The sequence below is a fragment of the Pinus tabuliformis genome, chromosome 3_2 (genome assembly GCF_031772625.1).
Source record: "Pinus tabuliformis cultivar Carrire ecotype Pingquan chromosome 3_2, CPIR1, whole genome shotgun sequence".
Lineage (NCBI taxonomy): Eukaryota > Viridiplantae > Streptophyta > Pinopsida > Pinales > Pinaceae > Pinus > Pinus tabuliformis.
Genome location: NC_142302.1, coordinates 652269982 through 652278131, shown reverse-complemented (window position 1 = coordinate 652278131; position 8150 = coordinate 652269982). Strand labels below are relative to the sequence as shown.

The 8150-nt window shown below is 40.7% G+C and overlaps 1 long non-coding RNA gene and 1 pseudogene across 1 annotated transcript; one reads left to right on the top strand and one right to left on the bottom strand.

The window, feature by feature from the left end:
• Positions 1–4033: 4033 nt before the first annotated feature.
• LOC149182344 (uncharacterized) lies at positions 4034–4781 on the top strand. The gene is made up of 2 exons (XR_016257603.1): positions 4034–4331; positions 4656–4781. It is a non-coding gene; the product is annotated as an uncharacterized LOC149182344 (long non-coding RNA).
• A 1931-nt stretch (positions 4782–6712) lies between these two features.
• On the bottom strand, positions 6713–7925 carry LOC149182343 (plant intracellular Ras-group-related LRR protein 4 pseudogene; annotated as a pseudogene).
• Between the last annotated feature and the right edge of the window lie 225 nt (positions 7926–8150).

Sequence of the window (8150 nt, the reverse complement as noted above, 5' to 3'; positions counted from 1 at the left end):
AAAAGTTCCCAGAATGTTTCCAATCACCTTGAAGACATCCATCAACCAAAGATGAGGGGCGAGTGATGGAAGGGGCACCCACATAGGGATCTCTCCTAATCTTTCTCTTTGAGCATCGAAAATGGGGGTCCATCTTTTAAAGAGAATCAAAGCTTTACCGAAACCCCAGTTTCGCTCTAGAACCCAATCAACTACTTCCGCATTTGAGAAACGAACCATGAACCAACCCCTTATCAAACAAATAACCTCCGTCTGAGAAACCAGCCCTGAACTCCATTCCTTACTTATCCATTTCTAAATGAAATTAGCAGTAAATTGTCTTCCCTTTACCCGTCCCACTATGATGCGCTATGATGCATCCATAACTTCATCCATCCGAATGTTGTCCCCTAAGATTAGTTTTGGTTTCTGCTCTTTCTTTCTCATGACCTTCCCCTTCTTCCTCTTTAGGCCTGAGGACTAACCATTCACTGAAGGGGCAATTGAGTTATTTTCTTTACCCTCATGGCTTTTCGAGCCCTGAATGCCCTCCAAGGGATCGTTTGGTGTTAATATAATGTTCTACAAGGCTTCAAAGTCCAGTACCTTCCCACCAGTGTCGAGAATGGGAGGATGACTTCCCTCCTTCGACCCCAAGGAGCCTGCCTCTAGATGTCCAACCAAATCCAACCCTTGGCTTGGAAAATTAGGAAACCCTAACACTTTGTTCCCAAATTCTTCTTGGAGTGGCTGTCTCGCCGAAGAATTTACCTTCGGGAAACCAATAAAGGGTTTCTCCCCAATAACAATAGTGTCAACTGCTAAACGAAAAGACTCCGAGAGGTTGATGGCAAAAGTCGAAGAAGGGGTTTTTTAGTCAAGAGTTTTGTATAGGCTCAAGCCCGTAACCAACTTTTCCACCCCTAGTAACTCATTAAGACAAGTTTGCAACCCTTTTTGCCTCTTGAGTTCGCTACTTCTCACTATATCTTCCAGACCACTCGTTAAAACCTTAGAAACAGAGACTGTCGGAGGGGTTTTTGGGCTTACTTGTAAACCCGCTAACGTCGTGACAGAAATGCCTGCCAATACTGCACCATCCTGACCTTCATGAACTTCAGAGTCCAGAAACCAGCAAACCACCCTTGAGGAAGGGGGTTTTGACTCCTCTAGCAACCCTAGGCCACTGCCCTAATTCCATGCCGGTTCCGTACGAAAACTTTTGCCAAGTGGAGACCTAGCTGGCAAGACCACCTTCGCAGGATTCTGTTGCATCGGTTCTAAATCCAAAACTGACAGAATGTCCTTAAGAGCCAGTTCCATATCCACATAGTTGGTCGGGTTCACCATCCTGGTAACAGTGTAAAGAGGAAAAAACAAATAAAACTAACTCTTGACTAAAACGACTGGCGAAAGCTCCGAGTAGGCTAAAGAACCCAAAACAACGAAACCTTCCTCGCGTAGTACGACCCCAGGTGACCTGAGATCCCAGAAAAAGCAAGGAGGCTCAGTATGAAAATGAGGAAATACAAGCAGCACGAGGTATTGAAAACTGAGGAGGTGGTAAACGTTGAGAGTCACAAAGGATGCATCCGGTCATCCAAATGAAAAACACAGTGAAAAATGAAAACAAAGTAAAAACGTTCACCCAAATAATCCCGCCGCCTTGGAATGCTCACAACTCCCTCAACACCCAGCCCAAGGACTAGCCCAGCAACTATGTGGCTGCCCCAACACCTGCTACGAGTAACATTTGTCTCCACAGTCCTCCATCGCTGCCAGGTCCTAGGTCACCTTGGTATGATCTTGACTTGTCAAAATATTTATACCCAATACACTTTTACAATTTATGAAAAACCTAAAATATAACCTACTTAAACTCATTAAATAAAATATATAAAGCCTTTCTCTACATACATTTATTTTATATATCCATTACCTTCTAAGTCATCAAATAAACAATAAAAAGCACACTTTAAATGACACTTGCTAATTTAGATGAATATGAAAAGCAAAAAATATATTAAGACTTGATAATGGTTACAAGGATGAAAACAATGTTGCATCATTTACCATTCTAAGTAATAATTAAAAAATTCAAAAAAAAGGTAATTTGGATAAATAGAAAGCCCAGAATATTTGGTAATGATTACAAAGTGCAAACAATGTTGCATCATTTACCATTCTAAAAAAAATTAAAAGAATAAATAAACCATTCTAAGTAATATTAAAAGATTCACTTACCATGGTAAGTAATGATTAAAAGATGAGATGAACTATTCTAAATAATGATTAAAAGACTCATTTAACATTATTTATAATGATTAAAAAAGTACCATTGTAAGTAATGATTAAAAGATTGGATTAACCATTGTAAGTAATGATTAAAAGATTGGATGAGGTGATAGGCTTTATACCTCACCACTTCTTACATGGTAAAAGGTGTACTTCAACGAAAAAGCACCCCACCACTTCCTTACATGGTAGTGTTTCGACAAAAAAACACCTCACCACTTTCTCAACGAAAAGCACAAGCACGGAATTTAAATTCAAATTAAAATTCCAAAAACAAAAATTCAAAAAATATGAAGTCATTCCCTCTGTTATACGCCATCAGAGAGTGTGGGAGGCTGGCTGGCAGCACAACAGAGGTCAGGCGGCTGTCGTAACAGCCATCTGTTATACGCCATCAGAGAGTGTGGGAGGCTGGCTGGCAGCACAACAGAGGTCGGGCGGCTGTCGTAACAGCCATCTGTGAATTTAGAAGCCTCCCATCCCAGCCCATCAAATCTTTGGATTTAGGAGCCTGCCAAGTTTGATCATATAGTTGTCTGTCATTTCTCTGCCCTGCTAAGTCATTTCTCTGCTGCCAAGTTTGATCATATAGTTGTCTGTCATTTCTCTGCTGCCTGTATTTATTACTGCTGCTCAACCACAACATTTTCTGGATCCGTTCACAATGGTCATTCTCTGAGTCTGAAATCAGCCATATTGGTCAGCTCGTTCTCAAGTCTAAACTCGGCTCCCACAAGAACTTCCCACAAGAGCTTCAGCTTCCAAAATGTGGGTCTACAAGCACCCCAGAAAGAGACTGTATAAATGGAAAGATGGGTTAGCTCCTCTGCCTTTCAGACAGGCCCTTGTAATTGCAAGAATCCTCTGGGTTTAGAGGCTTGTGCATATATGGAAAGATGGGCTAGCTCCTCTGCCTTCCAGACAGGCCTTTGTAATTGCAAGAATCCCCTGTGTTTAGAGGCTGTGTTTAAATGGAAAGATGCGTTAGCTCCTCTGCCTTCCAGGCAGGCCTTTGTAATTGCAAGAATCCCCTGTGTTTAGAGGCTGTGTATAAATGGAAAGATGGGTTAGCTCCTCTGCCTTGCAGACAGGCCTTTGTAATTGCAAGAATCCCCGGGGAAACCCATGAAGTTCTTGTATATGATGAAGTCTATCATGGATTTGGGTACCCAGATAACGTTGTGGGCCGTGGAAGCCATGGTTCCATGTTTAATGGCGTCTGAGACGATGGCACAGCCGTTGCTGTCAAAAAAATACACTCGGCAGACAGGAGACTTATAAAAGAAATGAATGACGCTGGGAAGAGTGAGACATCGGAATCTGGTGAGATTAATTGGATTATGCTCAAGTTTCCATAAAAAATCTTTGGTTATGGAGTTTATGTCGCGGGAAAGCCTTGATTAACATTTGCATTGCAATGAAAATAATTCCGAGTTGGGTTTGAAAAGCCGGCTGAGCATTCTCAAGGTCGTTGCCCATGGGTTGGCTTATCTTCACGATCACCGCCCTACGGCCATTGTTCATGGCGATCTGAAACCTTCCAACGTTTTATTGGATGAGACGCCGACCGCCCATGTTGGAGATTTTGGTACTTAACGTCTGATGATCTCTGCAGCAGAGCATGACGATTCAACGGCAGCCTCAAGAGACAGCTCAAGTCCTGTTATGGGATCTATCGGTAAATACTGATGTACTAATAGATTGAACGACATCGTTTACAGAATAGATATGACTGACTGATAAAGGTTTTACATATATTGATTACATAATTGGGTATTGTGGGGTGCCCGTCTCTGAAAGGGGAGGTATACAGCTAAGACATCTTGGCGTTGGAGAGGATAACAGGAGACATACGCAATCAGTTTCGACGTTGCAGAGTTGGGTAGGCGATGCGTTCCCGGACAGATTGACGAGAATTTGGTGAAGGAGATTAGAAAGGAAGAAGATGATGAAGTTGCAGTTGAACATTTACGTCGGAGGAGCATACAAAATCTTGCCAATTTCGAATCTAAATTTTTGTAGATCACAGAAGACAGACCAGAGGTGTAACATTGGTGGTGAGAATGGTTTCCACTGTGGGCAATTATGATTATTCCGAGTCGTTCTTTGTCCTCTCTTCAACTTCTTTCTTTCTATTTTTCATGACGGGATTTCCTCTTCCTTTCTGGTTCTGCTTTCTCCCTGTGATCTTCTTCTTTCCTCCTGTTTTCTGTTTCTATCTCTGATCATCATTTAGTCTTTGTTGGAGTCTAGTAGTGGAAATATTAAGGAAAGTCCTAATAGCTGATATGTTGGTTATGGGTTTGATATTTGCTATTCATTTACGCACTGATTTGTGAAGGAAGGTGGAGGGTATTTATTGTTTTCTCTTCTTGATGCAGCGACGGTTTCAGAAAATGAAGATAAGGCACTGTCGTAAATTACTTACCATGGCGACATCCGCAGAAGGTTCTTCTCTTCACCTCTTGGCTTCGTCTCTTGGCTTCGTAGAGGAGAGTTCACAAACATAGCCTCCTGTCCCGCCCCAGCTCATGGAAGGATTGCAAGGCAGCGCCATTCCTCTGTTTCTTACTAAGACCTATGACATGGTGGAGCATCCTTGGATAGACCCAGTCGCCTCCTGAAGCAGCCCGGGCAACATTTTTATTATTCGAGATGCCCACCGATTCTCTCAAAATCTGCTGCCGCGTTGTTTCAAGCGCAACAACTTCTCTGGCTTCGTTCGCCAGCTTAACACTTAAGTGAGTTTTTCTGTTTCCTTCAATTTTCAGGGACATTGTATTGCTTGAACCATTTTGTTTTGGTATTGATTCTGTGGAGTATATTGTTTTTCTTTCTTTTGTATTAAGCTTTAGTATAGTTGTTAGTTATTCGTCTTAGCTTCTGTGTCAAAATTCCTTTTACATTGGTTATTGAGGTTTGGTTACGAGGTCAGTCCAGGACGTCAAATAAGTCCTGTATACCATGGGGTGGCAAAGTAGAACATGTGCGCTATGATCTGCAAACTCGTCCATAGAAAGTCCACTGGTGTCATCCTGTTAAGTTTCATGGAAAATGATCCTCTGACGCACCATATTCTAGATAACTCCTGAGGAAATAATATTTATCCATCTATGTATCAGGAACAACGATACGAGTTCTTGAATTAATGCTGTACCAATTTGAGGTCGAGCACCTCAGAAATGTAATCCCCTGGTTCAACCAATAGAAAACTGGCATATAGATAACATGACCCCTCTGTTCATGTTGCACTTACCAATTCTCAAGAATGAAAAACTTCCTTCGATACTTACAATTGCCATAGGAAGAAAACCAACACCCTTCTTTAGTTCTTGTAGTCCAATGACCAATATGCTGGTTGGAGATGTCACCATGCAATGGTCACTGTTTCCATTCATTGGTTTATAGTTCAATCCTGGGTCAAGAGTACAAATATGTGCTACTGCTAAAGCAAGTTCTTCTTTTAGACATGCGTTTTCAACCTCCATTTTACTTGTTCCAATAATTTCATCACTATCACATCCTTTATCAAACATCTAAGGTTATATTCCTTACCAGAATTTATAGGACCATCTTCATTTGGGACTGAATGATAGCTACCGCTTTAGAGAACGAGTTTTTCACGTGCAGATTACGATCAACCTTAGGCAGTGGCCCTACTAAGGCTTCTGGAGCCAAGCATGCTAGGTCTGCATCATTAATGCCAATCAAGTTGATGTCAAATAACCCATAGCTGCTAAGACATCCTGAGGAGTATGTGCAAGCAAATATTTTAAGGGTTGTCCTGGTCTGATCACTTTAGTCTTTCTTATTCTATTCCTTGGCTTGCTTGCCTTATATGGAGTTTTGTCGATGTCCTCCTTCTAGCCACCTCTATAAAGCAATCCTGATATGCTGCACCAATTCTGCAACTCAGTTCAACAAATATCTCATCCTTCTGGCTTTGTGGAGTCTTCAATGCTTCTTGTCAAACAGAATTTGCATCAACCCATTGACCTTGGAATTGCCTTAAACCAAAGTTCAAGGCACCAATTTCATCCTTAATGGCCCGCACATTACTTTTTGCTGGAAGGATCTGCTTTTTCAGGGAATCCCACCATTGATCTAGAATTTTATTACGTTCCTGAATTCTCTCAATGTGGCCAAATGATTTTTTCATGTCACACAACATGACTTTCTTCTTGTAAAATAATACTCTTTTGGTCAATTCTATTTTGTACCTGGTTTATCTGCTCATCATTTTTTTTTAACCTTAGTCTTTGTCCAACATTATTCATTGGGGTAGCTGTATCTTTGTATCTTTCATGTTTTATGGTTTTACCTCGACCTTTCTTACAAGCTTTTCTAGACCTTTCTCCAGTATGATTGGTCTAATTTTGGGATTTCAAACAACTGGATTATGTATTACTAGACAAGCTTGCTTCTGCATTAGGTGCGTTTAATGGTGTTCCTCCATAACTTCAGCCCACTTGCATTTCCTCAAACATGAGCAGAATATTGACCACCTCCCCTTTGGCTTAGTCTTTTTTTTTTGCATCCCCTTTTGCAACACAACCAAGCATAAACTGTACAACGACCTTAGCTCCACTCTCAATAATATGCCTTCCACTATCTCTAATGGTGTCTCTTCATATTTAAGAATTTGAGGATATGTAAGCATATGAAAAGAGTCAGAGAGGACGTTTATTTGATCATTGATAATATCTAACTCCTCAAACATCCCAAGATTTCCAATAGATCGTGGGAACTTGTGTAAGTTAGCAAAATTGCTGCCAACATTAAGCTTAACAAGATTTGTGGAAAGGCACAAACTCTTCGGTATCAATTCCATTTCATTAAAGCTTACATCAAGTTCTTTCAAATTGGTTAAAGAACCCATTGTTGACGGAAGGCTCTTTGTTCCGTTATATTTCTATTTTAGGACTTGTAATGATTCAAGCTTGGCAATAACTTTACACAAAGCTTTGAGTTGATTGTATTTTGCTTGAAGCTCAACAACATATTGATCAATTGACAATTGTATACGGTAGCTCTTCAATTTTATTTGTCTCAATACTCAGTGTTTTCAAATTGCTAAGCTGTCTAACAGACTCGGGCAGTGATGAAAGTTGATTTGAACTCAAGTCCAAGGATACAATCCGAGAAAGCTTTCCAACTGAAGCAGGTAGAGTCTATAAGTGATTGCCATGCAAGTCTAGATCGGTTAGATTGGGCAACTCACCAATGGAATCTAGAAGATTCATTAGCTGATTTGCATGAGTATCCTGTTTCTTTAACTTGGAAAATCCTTCAATTTTCCTAGGAAGGGTCACTATCCTGTTTTCAAACAAAATGATTTCAGTAAGATTATTAAGCTTTCCAATTGAGTCAGGCAACCACTCAACTTGGTCCATCAATCTTCCTTGAAGATCCAACTTCTTAGCATCTTCCTTGGCATTTATCTCAATCAGGCTGGCAAGCTTTATTAAACTGAGCTTTTGTTCCCCTTCAACATCTATGTTGTCTATAATCAGTCCCACAAAATTCTTGTTTTCTACTTTGGCTCCTACAGAATTCCTTTTACCCTCTTCAACATTCTCCTCCCCTTTAGATCCACTCATGACAGAGTACCTGTTAACAAGTGTTGGATTGCCAATTTCCCTAGAATCCATAACAGCATGAATGTCTCCATGTGGTCAACATCATTCAGATCAGTTGCCTTGACGGAGCTAGTTTCTAGGGAAATTGAAATTTCTTCTAAAACACTGCCTATAAGGGATTGATAGAAGAAACATTTTGGTACTTTTCCACATAAAAACCACGACAAATTGGGAGGATACTATGGATGCCAACAACATCTCTAAAGGAGGGAGGGGAGAAGAAGGATCTACCCCTTT